At 36.1% G+C, this 15,702-nt stretch overlaps 1 protein-coding gene across 1 annotated transcript in view; it reads right to left on the bottom strand.

Annotated features, from left to right (window-relative positions):
* The window catches only part of LOC145291517 (uncharacterized), a 251,017-nt gene extending 236,427 nt beyond the window's left edge, over positions 1 to 14,590 (bottom strand). The window contains exon 1 of the mRNA XM_080137484.1: positions 14,485 to 14,590. The gene's annotated coding sequence lies outside the window, so the exon portion shown is untranslated. The remainder of the gene's footprint in view (positions 1 to 14,484) is intronic.
* Positions 14,591 to 15,702: the final 1,112 nt, after the last annotated feature.

The raw sequence follows: 15,702 nt of genomic DNA, 5'->3' as shown, positions 1-15,702 counted from the left end.
GAAAATTTTTAAATGCACTTGTGATGTTAGGCTGTGTAAGATGGTTACTTTGGTCAGAATATTTCGATTTTGGATTATCGATACTTATCGACGACATTCCGAAATAAAATAAATCCGATAACACTGCCATATATATAAAATACCTTCGTGTGAAATTTCATTTAAAAAATCGGCCCAGCCGTTTTCGAGTCCATAGGAAACGAACTCACATACAGAAAAATGTTTCTTTTACATAATAATAGATATTTTATAAAACAGTTATCTATATATGTGTTTCACCGTATCTACCGCTCATTAGCATAGTCGACTGTATCAGGGCTCGAACCTCCAACCATAGGTTCTTTGATCGAGTGCACAGGCCATTACGCGACGATGCCCCGATTGAAATTACGTTTTTATTGTCGCTTTTAAGGTTATGCTGATTGGTGTTAAATTTAACGATAATAAGTTGTTTCCTTTCATATACAGAGTGTAAAAGAAGTGATCGTCCATATTCTTATCGATGAAATACAAATTAAAAAGAACACCAACAATAAATGATAGCAAATAATCTCTGCTGTATTAACATTTTTATGTTTTTATTTTTTAATAATTAGTAATTTTTCTTTTTACAAAGGTGTCACCACTTTTTTTTTTTTTAATTACATTTTCACCCCAAACAAGGCACATTACCACTTTGATGTAGGGGGCTACTGCCAGGGACATAAGCTACAGGGGTACTATGTGGGAAGTTGGGTAGCAAGATGTCAGTTCACATTACACTTGAACTTCTGCATGTAAGCATAGTTGGTGAAACAGAGAGGCCATTCGAGGAAAGGGGTTAATACGTGTACAGTGGTCAATGGGACAATGCCGTAGTAATCGTTAGTAGTAGAAAGTTGGTAAATTGGATTACTTAAAGCGAGCTGCTCATCAAGAACTTGTTTACATTGGACTTGAAGACGACCATATCATAGTCAGCTGAAAAGCAAGCAAATGGAAAAGAGTTCCACGAGTGTGTAGTTCTAAGAAAGAAACTTTGTTCATGGAATCTACGTTTAAGTTTAGGCACGTATAATTTAATAAAGCATTAATAAATAATCTGGATATATTAAAAATGTGTCCGCTTACAATTGATTCATATTTTTAGCTTTATACAAATTATAGGTTCTCTGTTTGAATGAGGAAACACGTTTTTGGCATAAATCCACTTGTATATTAGTTCATTCTTCGTTTATGGCTGCTTTTTGTTCGGCTTTATTTTTGGACCATTTTATTGCCAAATTTTCGATTGTTTAATTGCCCACAAGTTCTCTATCGGGTTGCACTCCCATGATTGTACCAGTCAGATTTCTAGAATTATGGAATTTTCTCTAATAAATTCAATTTTAAGCTTTCTAGTGTGCTTTGGGTTATTGTCTTGGACAAAAATGTACGCGAAAAGTGCCAATGTTCTACATTTTCTTACAGAATTAAAGAAGGGAGAACTTAGATAATCGCAATAATATGCTGCATCCGTTTTCACATCTATGAAAACTAATTCTCCGACGCCATAAGATGAAAAGCAGCCCCCGAAGCATAACAAACCCTCCTCCAAATTTTACAGTTCCGCGAATAGTTTTTTGGATTTAACTGGTCACCTTTCTTTCGACATATGTTTTTGTTTCTATCAGGATTATTATTGCGGCGGAGCTTCCTGTGTTACCTAGGAATGAACTGGTCCATACACAATAAATGCCGGAAGACAAGGCCGTAAGGATCAACCGAGGTTGTTCGTCGACTACATGTTCTTGTTAATACCTTTTGCTAGTCTTTTCCCATGTTTTTTTTTTTACATAGGCATCACCACATTATCAAGGCCAAGAGGCCACTCAAGGATAAGGGTTAAAGAGTGTACAGTAGAAATTGGACATTATAGTAATCATTAGTAATGAAAATTTGGTAAAGTTGATAACTTATATGGAACGGCTCATCAAGAACTTATTTACGTTAGACTTGAAGACAACCATATTGTAGTCAGGCGGAAAGCAGGAAAACGGAAGACAATTCCACAGGCGTGCAGTTCTAAGAAAAAAGCTTTGTTCATGGAATCTACGTTTAGGTTTAGGCACAGATAAAGAGTGGGGGGAATTATTGATAGTGTTTACAACTAGAAGAGTGTTTCTTGTGAAAGTTTGGCGCGGGGGGACCATAGATTGAAGCTCAGTTGAACACTTGTTTTATTTTCCTTTGTCGAAAGGTTTAGGCAGCCATACATACATTTAAACAGACAGGTGAGATTTATATGTCAGGTAACTAGGTCCAATATCTGGAAAAAATTTTCGTTCTTGTGATTAAGGGAAGTTGCGTTTGATCAACATTGCTGAGGAGCCATGATTTAATTTTTTTTGTTGTTTTTTAAATCTCCGAAACAGCGTTTCATGGTAAACAACTGCTAATCCCTTAAATTAACATTAGGACTAATGTGAATTCAAGAGAACGCCGCTTTTACAATGCTCGGGCTGCTTGTTTATTTACAAACAAACAAACAGCAGGTTAATATATATATATAATATATTAACCTGCTGTTTGTTTGTTTGTTTGTTGTATATATATATATATATATATATATATATATATGTATGTATATATATGTATGTATATATATATATATATATATATATATATATATGGGATAAATAAAGACATGGCCAGATATAGATTAGTTTGAAAATCAAATTTTCTAAAGCCGTTCAACACATGTCAGCATATAAAACTGAATTAAACTGATGATGATGATGATGACGATGATGATGATGACTACAACGATGATGATGTATGCATTCTAAAAGAATTAACACTGTCCGAATCAATTCTTAAAACTTTCCATATCCTTCCAATGCTGACAGTGTTTTCTACCTGAGATTAGTTCGAGTCGAAAGAGCGTAAGCGGCATTTTCTTTTGCCTCTTTTAAACAAGATCTATCGATATCATCGATATCATCAATATCATCAATCATTCTGTGTAACAGATGCATTGTACTCACATTTGAAACCTCAGTCGCACCAAGTCCTTCCCCAACTCTTGCAATGACAGTATTTCAATAAACCCAAGTTAGAACAAACATAAATACACAGAAACCAAAAGATACGTAGTAGATCATGATGTCATTTTTTTTTAATTCATTCATTATTTAGAACTAGCCTAGGTTCCCGGCGTTGCCCGGGTGTTTAGAGGTGTGTGTTTAGAAAAAAAATGTTGTAGGAGGCAGGCAGGCAAGAACCCGTACCGCGAAGGAGGAAAAGAAAGTGAAAAAAAAAGTGATGTCTTTGCTGTTGCACACATCGCCAAACCGGAAGTGACGAAGGTTTAAATTAAAGCTAGTCAATCGAAAAGAGGGGGTGACTGTCGAAAATATCGGCGAAAGAAGCGACCCTTCCTTGTAGAAAAGTACACAGTTGAGGGTGAAGGAATTAATGTTCTTAGCCAATTTTTCAATATTTGTCGTCCGAAGTGTCGGACTTCAAAACGATACCGATCTCGTGAAAATCCGTCGCCTCTGTCGAAAGTTTTAGGTAGACACACATACATACATACATACATACATACACACATACATACATACATACATACATACATACCTACATACATACATACATACATTTAAACAGACAGGTAAGATTTATATTATTGATTATTTGCTCACTAGGAATAGTTACACAGGCCACCATCCAAAGTTTTTTTTTTCGAGAACAACTTGTGACGTTCTCTAGAATCTGAGTGGCAACAAGTCTCCCCAGGTTCCCAGTACTCTCCACCTCTTTCGATAACCATTACAGATGAATTTGTGTTGTCGTAATAGCCGTTTTCTATTGATTTCTCGTTGGCGGCGACCATTGGTCTTCACTGAAATTTGGGTGGCAAAAAAACTCCCTAACGTCCCAGTTCTTGTTGCTCTCATCCAACAGAGCTATGGCTAGTGCTTTCTCCTCGGTCTTTCCATCCTCCTTGACTCTCCCTGTTTATTTGGTGTGGCGTCAATGTTTGGTGACACAGGCACACACAAAATAAAAGAGAAGGGGAGAAGATAGGAGCGCAAGAGTGTTAACAATTTCAGTTTTCATGATTGCATGTGATGCCCCTTTGCGTTTTTCACCTGTAGCATTTTTTGTATGTCCAGTTTGTGCCTGTAGGTCATGTATTAAACTCTGCATTCAAGGATTTTCCTTAATATTTCAACTGTTTTCATTATTGTTATCCCTCTGATTCCAATCTCTCCGATTCTCTTTTCAAAATTTTTCAGCATCGTTCCTAGTGCTCCTACTATTTTTTGTGTTATCTTCACTTTGTTCATCTTCCATATCTTTTTGAGCTCTCTGGCCAGTTCAGTGTATTTGTTTCGCTTCTCCGTCTCCTTTATCTTCACTCTGTGGTCTACTAGAAGAGAAAAATCTACAATCTGGCTGGACTTTTCCTTCTTGTAAACTATTATTATTATTATTATTATTATTATTATTATTATTATTTTCTCACTAGGAGTAATCACACAAGCCATCGTCAAAGATTTCTCTTCAAAAAAAACTTGTGATCTCTGGAATCTGAGTGACAAAAAGTCCCCTCAGATTTCCAATACTCTTCACTCCTTTCAATAACATTTGCAGGTCAATTTGCGTTATCACAACAGCCCCTTACCATTGATTTCTCGTTGGAAGTGACTATTGTTCTTCACTGGTATTTGTGTGGCAATAACTAAGAGTTCTCACGCAGATTATCCCCACCGATTACTCGCTGACAATAACTGGTGGTATTCCCTGCAGTTTGAGGAACCCCCTAACCAAACTTCCACTGCATGTGTGCGAAGAGAACTGGAACCGTAGTGAGGTTGGTATTTATTTGCTCCCCAACCCAGCAAATTAGGCACAAGGCTGATTTTTGATGTTAGGAGTGAAGGGGAAATGGGGACCAACTCCCCGGGGTGTAGGGGATCTGGATAGTGACAATTGGTATCAAGTGTTGCCCCTACATTGACCAAGGTCTTATATGTGGGATTACCCACACATATGGTCTTTGCTTGCAGTACCTGCCGAAACAGATGGTATTTATTTGCTCCCCCACCGAGCAAATTAGGCACAAGGCCGATTTTTAATGTGAGGAGTGAAGGGAGGGGGAAGGGAAAGAGGGGACCAGCTCCCGAGAGGTAGGAAATAGGAGCTGGTTAATGGTCAGGCATGTGGGGTTGCCCCCACATCTGGTCTTTGCTAGTCATAGCTAGTCATAGCTAGTCATAGCTTGCAGTATCTGCCGGAACAGATGGTATTTATTTTCTCCCCCACCGAGCAAATTAGGCACAAGGCCAATTTTTAATGTGAGGAGTGAAGGGAGGGGGAAGGGAAAGGGGGGACCAGCTCCCGAGAGGTGGGAAATGGGAGCTGGTTAAAGGTCAGGCATGTGGGGTTGCCCCCACATCCGGTCTTTGCTAGTCATAGCTAGTCCTAGCTAGTAGTATCTGCCGGAACAGATGGTATTTATTTACTCCCCCACCGAGCAAATTAGGCACAAGGCCAATTTTTAATGTGGGGAGTGAAGGGAGGGGAAGGGAAAAAGGGGACCAGCTCCCGAGAGGTGGGAAATGGGAGCTGGTTAAAGGTCAGGCATGTAGGGTTGCCCCCACATTTGGTCTTTGCTAGTCATAGCTAGTCATAGCTAGTCATAGCTTGCAGCATCTGCCGGAACAGATGGTATTTATTTTCTCCCCCACTGAGCAAATTAGGCACAAGGCCGTTTTTAATGTGAGGTAAAAACCAGCTCCCCTAAAAGTAGGCAAAAAGGGGGCACTCTGGTTACCAAAAATAATAATTGTCCCAGTATAGAGGGTTTCCCCTCCATTGACTGGTACAAATTATCTTAAGTGCAGCATCTGCCGGAACAGATGGTATTTATTTTCTCCCCCACTGAGCAAATTAGGCACAAGGCCGTTTTTAATGTGAGGTAAAAACCAGCTCCCCTAAAAGTAGGCAAAAAGGGGGCACTCTGGTTACCAAAAATAATAATTGTCCCAGTATAGAGGGTTTCCCCTCCATTGACTGGTACAAATTATCTTAAGTGCAGCATCTGCCGGAACAGATGGTATTTATTTTCTCCCCCACTGAGCAAATTAGGCACAAGGCCGTTTTTAATGTGAGGTAAAAACCAGCTCCCCTAAAAGTAGGCAAAAAGGGGGCACTCTGGTTACCAAAAATAATAATTGTCCCAGTATAGAGGGTTTCCCCTCCATTGACTGGTACAAATTATCTTAAGTGCAGTATCTGCCGGAACAGATACTACACTTTGCTCTTGGCCAAAAGACCAAGAGCAATGAGGGACCGTAGTGAGGTTTACTCCCTCTCAAATTCCAGTGAAGACTAATTGCCATTACTAGCGAGAAGTCAGTGGCAAGCGACTGTCGTGATAATGCAAATTTATTTGTGAAAGCTATTTTATTGTGGATATTACTCCATAAACAACCTTTCCTTATTATCGATGCATAACAAAGACAGACAAAAAGAAATTGAGGAGATTGTGTAAATTGATGATCCTTTGAACGAACGCATTTCAGATGAAAACATTAATACGCATTTACTTGTCATGGCGAAATTTGTATAAACTCCAAAACTTACGAAAAAATGATCCAGTAGAAAAATAATTACAAGTAATAATAGAATTTATCGAGTTTTATCGTGTGTTTTACTGTGCAAGAGTTGTGCGACCAATTTAATATGACAAACTGACGTATCACACTTGACTTAAATTGACCTAAATTAAGGGTCCGCCATTTTTAAACACAAAGCGAATGATATCTTTGTTAAAAATACATCTAGCACATCGTCAACTGGATCATTTGTCGTAATTTTTGGAATTTATACTAATTGCGAGACAAGTACATACTAATGTTTACACCTAAAATGCATTGGTTTAAAAGATCACCAATTTACACAAGTGGAAGGTTTCAAGAAAGAAATAGGCGTTAAACGAACAAAACGTTAACGAATGAAATCATATCAGAAGCACATAGTGGTTTCACGCACGCATACTTATGCGTTTTCAATAAACGTGCACTCGCTACGCGTGTGGATTATCATTGGTGGGAAACTATTCAATTAAATAAAAGTATTTTTTAAACATACGGTCTGGTATTCATTCTTTCCATCGTTGTTTTCTATGTATGTTGCCATCGATCTGTATCAGTGCACCGCCACTGGCTTTTTAACTCAGGGGAATAAAACTCATGTATGAAAACACATCGAGAATTGTTGACGGTTTTAAAGTTTTTATTGGAAAGAGATAGGTATGCTCAGAAGGGAGAGACCAAAATTAACTCATTATAAAAGAAAAGCTAAAATTAATTCCTTTTCATTTCATGTTCTTACTTAGCCTTCTATGTACTTGACCGTTGATGTGTATTGATTGTTATATCGTCCACTGGCTTTTTAACTCAAGTAAATAAAACTCATGTATACAAAAGAGAAGTGTTGGCGGTTTTAAAGGTTTTATTGCAGAGGGAGAAGTGTGTTCAGAAAGGGAGAGACCAAAATTAACTCATTATAAAAGAAAAGCTAAAATTAATTCCTTTATATTTCATGTTCTTACTTTTATTTAAAGAAATAATCAGCGAACGGACAGATCATGAGAAAATTTCTTTTAGATTCCTACATCGTTGGGACGTCTAGTCCGGCCTCTCCCTCATCGCAAACTGCTGAAACTATTCCAATCTTCGAACACGTGATCACTTCTTATGCAATCATCGTAACCTGCGTCTAGCGTGTTTTGTCAGGGAACTGACATCTGAACCCCCGCATCAATCATGCCAGGTGCACTGGAGCCATCTCCACTCGCCGCCAGGTCAATTAACATAATCTTTACCTACCGGCGTAGGGTTCTAACATATAAAACAAGCACCAAAAGTATATATGCAGGAGAAAGAATAATTCTTGTTTATGTTTTCAGTGATTTTGTTTTTTCGCTAGGCAATAATCATCTTTACTGAATCAAATGCAATGGAGTGTGCATGCCAAACAGAGATTGTGAAGGCCAAATACATAAATAAACAAACACAAGCTATACAAAAGAGACAGAAGAATAACAATAATAATAAGAGAAATATAAAATAAACCAAAAAAGTCTAGACTTGAGTAAAAAAAAAAAAGATACAAAACAAAATGGCGGACGAAAAGAAATATCATTTGCTTCACTCAGTCGGAACTAAAATAAAATTCCCTCGGCGTGGAAAAACTCATTAGCATTTTTTTTTCCAACGCTACCCACAAAAATGAAAAATAAATAAATAAATAAATAAAATGTTTAATAAAATAGCCCATTTTTTGTTTTCGCGCACCAAACCAAATCCAATCTAAATTTGATTAGTGGATTTTGTAGATTCCTTCTTTCTCTGTTGTGCTTCCATCTTATTTAATTTTTTGTTTCTTTATTGAGGTTTTGTGTGAAGATATTCCCAATCCAGAGGTTTTCATTTTTACTTTATTAAGAGAAATGGCGAATCACCGAGTTACAAAGTTTTCTTTTCATTTCTGTTATTTAAAATTTTCAGTAAGAATTGCTATTTTTTTCTTCAAACGAATGAAACTTATTTCGTTTCAAATAAATAAAACTTCTGTTAAACCATTGCTTCCCTATAAAATGTTCATTACATGAACACAATTTAGAGAGTGTCTATTGACTCTCGAGAAAATATTTGAAAACACACACATATACGAATATATATATATATATATATATATATATATATATATATATATATATATATATATATATAATAAAAGAGGCGCAGGTTTTACCCTTTACAAATTTATTATGTTTACACTATAAGCCATTACCTTATTTCACTAAAGAACGACATTTTACACACATTAATTCGTAATATTAAAGTTTGCATTTATTCCTAGGAGTGACATCGTCACCATCGTCATAACCTACAGAAGAAATAGTCCCAATTTTATTTCCTATTCCATAAGTCCTCTTACGACCCCATTCTTCACCGCGTGAATCCATACTTTTTCCTATTTTCCTTTGTCTACGCCGTCATTAATTGGCTACTGAATTCATACACATCGCATACTGTTACCACTTTTTATCTACACAAATAATGGTGTCTCTCTTTACGTATTCACTGGATTTCGATTGGCTGAACTCAAAGCATTCTTACATTCTAAATTAACAGTATCAGCCTCAAAACCGGATGCTCACCTGTATTTCTATATGGCCTTTTCTGATTACATACGTACGAAAAAGAAACCTGGCTTATTACTTATCACATTAAACACACCGACAACGCAGTACACATGTATTTACACATTAAAAAACGTTGTTGTATGTGTGTGCCATTAAACTAATAGGCCGCATAAACTTCCGCATACGTGTGCTTGTGTTTATACACATACACGTGCGTATGCGTGTGTGTTTGTTTTTGTTTACATGCATGCGTGTGTTTGTGCATGTGTGTGCTATTAAACTAATAGGCCGCATAAACTTCCGCGCGCGTCTGCCTGTGTTTACATACATACATGTGCGTATGTGTGTGTGTTTGTTTTTGTTTACTTGCATGCGTGTGTTTGTGTATGTTTGTTTGTGTTTGTGTCTGTGCCATTAAACTAATAGGCCACAAAAACTTGCACAAGCATGTTTGTGCTTCTACACATACATGTGCACATGTACATATATACATGGGTGTGTGCGTCTTCTTTGGTTTTCTCAAGTGCGTCTGTGTCTGTGTACGTGTGTGTATGCGGGTGTGTTCCTGTGTTTGTGTGTGTGTGTGTGTGTGTGCGTGCGTGTCATAAAACTTTCAAGCCGTGTAAACTTGGACACGCGTGTGTTGGTGTTTATACACATACATGTGCGTGTGCGTATGCGTGTGTGTTTGCTTCTGTGTTTTTTGTTTTTCTTGCGTGCGTGTGTGCTTGCTTTGAGTAGGTGTGTGCGCGTGCGTGTGTGTGTGTTTTCTTCGTACATATGTATTCGTTATGTTAGCATGAACATGCAGCATCAGAACAGAAGCTACACTTTCAGCCTTCCCCGAAAACCAACTTATTATTATATTTACAGTTTCGAAAACGATAGCAAATAAAATCTTAAAATGCAGCGCAATTACGAAATACTACTTTTTAACGACAGGTACTTCTGCTAATATATATATATACTCATTCATAATTATAAAATAATTCAAAATTGCAGAAATACAGCACAAACGTAACTGAAGGAATTATTCAAACGGTCGTTTGGAATATAAATATGTCAAATGAAGTGGTGCTTATGCACTTATATTAGCGTGCTATGTTTTTTGTTAATAGTATTTTCACGTTAAATTCAAGTTTTCAATATCTTTTTGTTTGTTACATTGTTAGGTGAAAGTCCAGAACAACTGAAAATGAAATGATTTTTGGTAAAACTTGCGGAGAATGCTCTGTTTTAAGGATGTTGTAAAGATGGAGCGGAAATTTAAATTTTGTTCCGTTTTAAATTCGGTGCATTTTACATTACGCACAATTCATCGTTCGCATTCGACATGTCAACTTTTATAGGTTTTGGGGAATGCTGACAAGGTAGGAGGTGTCTATTCAGAAAGCCGTTCTACACATGGGGAGATTGGGGTGTCTATTCGTTGTATGCATACCAGAAAACCTATAAAAGTCGATATTTCAAATGTGAACGGCGAGTTGAACGTTTGTAAAAAAAAATACCAAAAAGGTATACCAAATTGACTTTTTTCGTTTAAAAATTAAATTCAATTTTGTTTATAAAAATTTAATTAAAAACAACTTTCGTTTATATATATATATATATATATATATATATATATATATATATATATATATATATATATACTAGCAGAATTACCTGTTGTTGACTGGGTTCAAAAACAGCCTACAGAAAATGGACTTGGATTGAAAGTATGATAGGTTATGAAAAGGAGTGGGTTGTAAAGAGATAGGTTTTGATACTCAAAAACTTTACCCCAAGCAAAATATGATGAAAGTAAAGATAATTTTCGCGAAAATATATTTTTTTATATCAACTTTGTTTCCATTCGTAGCCAAGAGTGACCAACAAAATGTTTCCTTACAAAGAGAAAATGTTATATATATAATAATATAAATATACAAGAAATAAATGTTACCATAGTAAATAAAAGTTACTTTTTATGGTAGAAAAGTTCATTAGTTTGTATTTTTAAGTAGTTTGTAAAAAAAAAATTTTTTAATTCACAAACCGGTTTTAAAAAAATCAAAATGGCAGCGACTTTGTAATGTGAGCCCCATTTTCAATTTGAAGGAGGGGCCCCTGAGCATTCTGTGTTAACAATTTAAGAGAGTTCCGTCAGCGTAAGGAATATTTATAAACATGTTTTAATGTTTTCCGTTATTTTCTGCTTGAGGAATATTCGATTATGGCATGTGTAGTTTATATAAAAATTTATTTAAGTAGTTATCGCCTCAAATTTCGTTTTAATTTCGGTTCGCAGAAATTATTTCAAGTAAAGAGCATTAAAAACTATTTCAAAACAAAAGAAAACATGAACTGAACTTTTATTGACTATGGTAACATTTATTTCTTAAATATTTATTTTTTCGGGTAGTCGTTTGTTGGCTTTTCTGCTTAAAACTCTTGCTAAATAATATCGACGAAATATCGAAAAACAATTAGGTTCAATGCAATATTTGGAAAACTGTTTGTTTAATAGTTACGGAGAGAGTGGGTCAAAGAGAGCGGAAGAGAGAGAGAGAGAGAGAAAGAGAGAGAGAGAGAAACAACGACAGAAAAAGAGACAGCGACAGGAATGAAAGAGAGAGAAGGTGGAAGAGAGTATGTCATATAAATCTGATGTAGACATAGATGAAATGGGGGAAGGCACAGGAAAGAATGTAAAATATGTTGAAAATGCGCATGGCCGGTGATGGTTGCCGTTGAGGCGTAACAGATGACCTGTCAACCAGTCCTCCCCATCTTTACCTGTCCTCCGCACGTTTGACCGCCTCATTCAGCTTCAATCCTGTCTATTCTCTGATGTTGTCTTCCCATCTCTTCTTCTATCTTCCTCTCTTTCTTCCTTCTCTGACTGTTCCCTGGAGCACTGTCTTGGCAAGCCTCTCTCCTCTTGTTATGTAGCCAAACCATTTTAGTTTGTGCCTCCTGATTGGATGAAAAAATCTTTATAAGGACCAATGGCTTGCCTTATTCTGTTTTGACTTCCTCATTTGTTATGTGGTCTTTGTAAGAGATGCCAAGCAGTCTTTTGAAGAATCTCATTTCTGAGGACTGAATACTCTTCTCTAATTCTGCTGTAAGGGTCCATGTTTTACAAGCATACCGGAAAACTGAGTGGACAAGGGAAACACATGAGTCTTATCTTTGAGTTGAGCTTGATTGCCTTTTCCTTCCAAATGATGTTCAACAAAGCCAGTGTTGCTAAACTGAAGGATGATAGCGGGATAGTAAAAAAAATGATTTTATATTTTTTAGCTATTATCTAGGTTAATGTCATTTTCTCGGTTTATAATTTTAGAAAAACTGTTATGCAGTAGAAACTTATTGATTATTTTATGCAATTAGATTGGGAAATTCTTGCGGATTTAATGAGTCCGCAAAGATTTTTTATTGTGGCTTGTTTTTTTAATGAAAAAATTAAGTGAAATTGAATGTATGCTTGAAATCTAAAGAAACAAAAACGTTGTCTTAAGTAGTTAAATAAAAATACATTATTTGTTACTGATAAAAAGATCTATTCTAATATTTGAATGCAGAGTAAATGGTACAGCTAAAATATATAATATTAAATATTGGCAACCGGTGATTTGAGTGAGAGGAAGAGTATATGTAAGTTAAGGCGCAAGTTCTAATCCTCTTTCTTATATTCATAACTAATAAAACCTAAAATATCGAACCGGACTAAATAGAAAAATCGGTGAATGAGATTGAAAATTAATGTTTCTTTTTCATGGCACGGGTCAATTCAGAGCGAAAATGAATGACGAAACAGCTTTTTAAATTGACTATTTAAAAAAAATCAATGGCGATACAGCTTTTTTAAGTAGCTATTTTATTCAATGAAATAGAAAATACTCCACTTTACTTTAATATATAATAATAATAAGAAGAAAATATAAGGGTGCTGTTACATTCAATTACAAGTAACTTCTAAAATGACAGATGATTGTTAGTCCAACGATTTTTTACAATAGAAAAATTCACTAATATGAACCCAATCTTATAATCTACTAGCATTTCAGCCCGACGTTGCCCGGGTGTCTGGAGGTGTACGTTGAGCAACAAAAAAAAGGTCAATTTTTTAAACTTTGACCCCCATCATGACCCTTTAACATTTATTGTTTTGGACTCAAATCAGGTTATTAAGTTAGATCCATGTCTACGGAACCTATAGCTAAAATTTCAACTGTTTAGACCCAAAATTGGCGGAGGAGTTTGCTAGAGTTCTCAAAGGTCAAAACGTTGGATTTTGACCCCTTAACAACAACATTTCTGGCCGAAAACATATTACAAAGATTTTCCCAAATCTTAGTACCTTGTATATGAAATTTCGAGTCCGTAGACTGGAAATTGATTTATTTGAGTTATTGCATTGGACACACACACACACACACACACACACACACACACACACACACACACACACACACACACACACACACACGTTCATTTGTTCACTTTCATATATATACTAGCATTTCAACCCGGAATTGCCCGGATGTTTGGATGCGTATGTTGAGCAAAAAAAAAAAAAAGTGGTAGTAGGAATGTAGGCTCGAACCCGTACCGTGAAGGACGAAAAGAACGGGAAAAAACCTGACGTCTTTGCTGTTACGATCCCCGCCAAACCGGAAGTGACTTATGTTTACATTAAGGCTAGACAATCGAAAGGGGAAGATGAATTTTTAAAATATCAGCGAAAAAACGGCCCCCCCCCCTGTAGAAAAGTGCCCAGATGAAGGTGAAGATATTAATGTTTTTAGCCAATTTTTCGATATTTGTCGTCTGAAAGGTCGAACTTCAAAACGATATTGATCTTGGTAAAATCTGTCGCCTCTGTCGAAATTTTTAGGCAGACATGCAAACATACATACATGCATACAGTCATTTATATATTCTTAATTAAAAATTTTAGACCCAAACTGATGAAAAAGCTTGCCCTATCTCTGAATAGTCTTTATGTCAAATTTCAAATGTTTAGACCAGAAATTGTCTGAGTAATTTGGTAGAGACCGCAAAGGCCAAATTAAAAAAAAAACTTTGACCCCTATCAAGACTCCTTAACATTAATTGTTTTGGGCTCAAATCAAGTTATTAAGTTAGATCCATGGGCAAAGAACTTATATCTAAAATTTCAAGTGTTTATACCGAAAATTGTCGGAGGAGTTTGGTAGAGTTCTCAAAGGTCAAATCGTTGAACTTTGACCCTTTAACAGTCAAATTTCTGGCCGAAAACGGATTGCAAAAATTTTCCCAAATGCCAGTACCCTGTATATCAAATTTCGAGTCTGTAGACTTTAAATTGACAGAGTTATTGCGTAGGGAAATGTACACACACACACACACACAAACACGTTCACTTTTATAGATATATAGATAGATTTTTCAAATACTTCATATCTATTACTGATGCAGAATTGGTACTCGTCTGAAGTCAAAACAATACAACTTCTAGTAATTGTGCTGTTGTACTTCTAATACTAATGGAGATTTAGTATCTGTCTGTTTGAAGGTGAAACTATAGAATTACTTCTATTAATTGCACTATTGTATTTTAAATGCTCAATTCCAGAACGTGGGGAGATAGTGTTGCATATTTCGTTTGTCATAAGATCATCCTCCCAGGCATTTCCGTCTTTTTGGTATTGTAATTTATTTTTCTGTTTTCCTGATAATATTCTCTCAGCTATTTCCTTCCAGATTATTTGGTATATTTGGACTAATGTTCTCATTCTGAGTGTTATTCGCACAACGTTTCGTCTGATTTCGTTTCGAATGGAACCCTTTATTTTATCCACGGTGGTAGCATGTTCTCGTTCTGTTCGATGGCCATAGAAGTCTTAAGTAATTCGCAAATGTATTCTTAGTGTCATATAACTGGATTTTACATAGTACTTTATCGGTTACACCATGAATACTTATGAAATGAGAGCATGCTACCCCTTTGGGGTAAATAAAGAATTCCATTGGAAATTCCGGGTGGATTCTCGAGTTCGAGAGGAAGATTTCAGAGTCTGACAATATATACTTGAAGAAGACCTGAGGTTAAATCGGCCTAAAGTTTGTTTTTTTTTACATAGGAGTCACCACTTATCAAAGCCCGGAGGCAACTTGAGGATAAGAGTTATAGAGTGTACAGTAGTAAATGGAATAGTATTGTACTAATAGTTAGTAATAGAAATTTGGTAAATTGGATTACTTAAGGGGGGGGGGCTCATACACAATTTGGTTATATTGGGAAGCAGGCAAATGGAAAAGAATTCCACAGGTGTGCAGTCCTAAGAAAGAAGCTTTGTTCATAGAATCTACGCTTGGATTTAGGCACAGATAAAGAGTGGGGAAAATTATGGACAATGGTTTCAGCTGTTGTGCGAATAACAGTCAAGATAAAGAACGTTATCCTAATCATTCCTCATTAAAAAATTTCAGAAACATAAATTCCTTCATCTATTAGGGGGGGCGGGTATTAATATGGTAGTACCATT

The sequence above is a fragment of the Euprymna scolopes genome, chromosome 12 (genome assembly GCF_053919585.1).
Source record: "Euprymna scolopes isolate OS-2025 chromosome 12, ASM5391958v1, whole genome shotgun sequence".
NCBI lineage: Eukaryota > Metazoa > Mollusca > Cephalopoda > Sepiida > Sepiolidae > Euprymna > Euprymna scolopes.
Note: the sequence above shows the minus strand (reverse complement) of the source record. Positions and strands in the feature narration are given on the sequence as shown.